Below are 2425 nucleotides of genomic sequence, written 5' to 3' on the forward strand. Positions count from 1 at the left end.
TAACTGTGCATATCTCTATCTTTTATCCCAATTTTTTTCCCCATCTGCCTATCATCTAGTGGACTCTCATCCCCGATCCAGGGTATACGGCACCACTGTGTGACAGCTGTTTTACCCTGCCTAACGTGGAAAGTAGATCCATGCGCTAGACACTGTAATCTTTCTGTTATTCTTTTTTTTCTTACATAGGTGCACTCTCATTGGTAGATATCCTCCCTACTATCATACCACGCTGCCCATGCCCGATCTCGTCCGATCTTGGAAGCTAAACAGCGTTGGGCTGGGTCAGTACCGGGAGGGGAGACTCCCTGGGAATACCTGGTGTTGTAGGACAGGAACTATTCCCCTTCCCCTGAAGGGTGGACACCAACAGCAGTATCACCACTATTCTATTTCTGATCTTTACTTCTCTCATACCCCTTTTCTCATTAGAATTTTTTGACATACATTCTGCATGCATGCCTGTCGGCGCTAATGGTAATCAGTAAAGTACATAGCAATTGACCTAATTCAGTGGTCTCCCTGTATTACAATATGTACTCTGACCTCCTCTTTGGGTCCCATTAATACAGTACAACTGTACTGGTCAGGAGAAACGGCTGTTAGACTATCCTGTGTCTGCAACCTTTCTAATCTTTCTCTCACGATGTAATGACCAGAACATTTTAATATTTTTCAACATTTCATTGCGTACTTGCAAATTCTTGTGTATTCATTGGATCATAGAAGGGTACTTTGTCTTAATTTAAAGTGATTAATAAATACATGTTTTAATATCTCTTTCTAATTAAAAGATTTTTTCCTTTTTTTCTAAGAGTGCGCCCACACGAGCTTTCTCTCTCTCCCATTGCCAGCACTTGTACTCCCTAGCTCTGGGCGCACCACCAATAAGGACGACTATCGAAAGATTGTATCTCTCTTTCCTATTCTAATTATCCGCCTTTGGTCTTTTTCTCAATATATTCAGTATTATCAATGGCCCTCATTCCGAGTTGTTCGCTCGCAAGCTGCTTTTAGCAGATTTACTCACGCTAAGCCGCCGCCTACTGGGAGTGAATCTTAGCTTCTTACAATTGCGAACGACGTATTCGCAATATTGCGATTACACCTCTCTTAGCAGTTTCTGAGTAGCTCCAGACTTACTCGGCATCTGCGATCAGTTCAGTGCTTGTCGTTCCTGGTTTGACGTCACAAACACACCCAGCGTTCGCCCAGACACTCCCTCGTTTCTCCAGCCACTCCCGCGTTTTTCCGCACACACCCATAAAACGGCCAGTTTCCGCCCAGTAACACCCACTTCCTGTCAATCACACTACGATCACCAGAACGATGAAAAAGCCGTGAGTAAAATTCCTAACTGCATAGCAAATTTACTTGGCGCAGTCGCACTGCGGACATTGCGCATGCGCACTAAGCGGAAAATCGCTGCGATGCGAAAAAAAATACAGAGCGAACAACTCGGAATGACCCCCCTATAATCTATCACATACCAGTGCCCAGTCGCCCCTTTTTCTATGTACGGCATTTGTCTATGCTGTGGGTTAAACACAGCCTCTGACTGGAGCACGGTCTCTTCTAAATCTGCTTTCTCTTATCTCCTCTCTTTATATCCTTTCCCTCTGATCCTCACTTTTAGCAGCCTTTTTTGAGAATTAATTTTTTGATACCCACCAATACCTGACATACCTTGTAGATATACAATTTGCAATTAATCTTTTGCCAACTCAGTATGACCACCTTCTCACTCAAGACGGAATTATCCAAACGGTCCAATACCAACATCACAGATCCTTTCTCCGACACGTCCGAATATACTACTCCCAATACAGACTGGCGCTCTTCCTTTCTCAAATTACAGAAAAATCTACAAAAGAGAACACGCCTCTCATGGGATGTTACGACGTTAGAGTATCAAGCATAAAATTGTACCCCGTGGCCTCAGACCTAAGGTATTTCCTTCCTTTCCTCTTGCGAGCGACAACTTGAAGAGTGAGTGGAAAGCAGCACTATTAAAGTGCTCTCACGAACTACTTCACCTTTTGGTGAAACATGACACCCTGTTACTCGATCAAGTTGAGAAAGAGATTGACGAAATTGGTAAGACTTTGGAAATATGGGAGAAGGATGCACCTTTCCAAGCAGCTTTTGAAAAACACAAAAAAGAGATCGAACTGTATGAACAGACCATAGTGGATCGTAAGAGGACAAAGTTCATCCGGGACAAACAAGATTTTGCGAAAGGGGACATCTTTAGGTGGAATCCCGTATCCAGAAGTAGAAGTCGTCAACCGAGGGATGACCCTACCTTTTCAGAATTCGAGTCATCAACCAGTGGTGAATCAGCAAGTGAAACTTTTGAGAATCAAGAAGAATTTGACAACTTTCATCCTCGTTTTTTAGGATCTGGCCAGAGATCGAGAGGCCG

General features: G+C 43.5%; 1 pseudogene; it reads left to right on the forward strand.

Moving 5' to 3' along the window:
- The first annotated feature begins 214 nt into the window (after positions 1 to 214).
- LOC135053431 (5S ribosomal RNA) lies at positions 215 to 333 on the forward strand (annotated as a pseudogene).
- The last annotated feature ends 2092 nt before the right edge of the window (positions 334 to 2425 follow it).

Source organism: Pseudophryne corroboree, chromosome 2 (genome assembly GCF_028390025.1).
Source record: "Pseudophryne corroboree isolate aPseCor3 chromosome 2, aPseCor3.hap2, whole genome shotgun sequence".
Lineage (NCBI taxonomy): Eukaryota > Metazoa > Chordata > Amphibia > Anura > Myobatrachidae > Pseudophryne > Pseudophryne corroboree.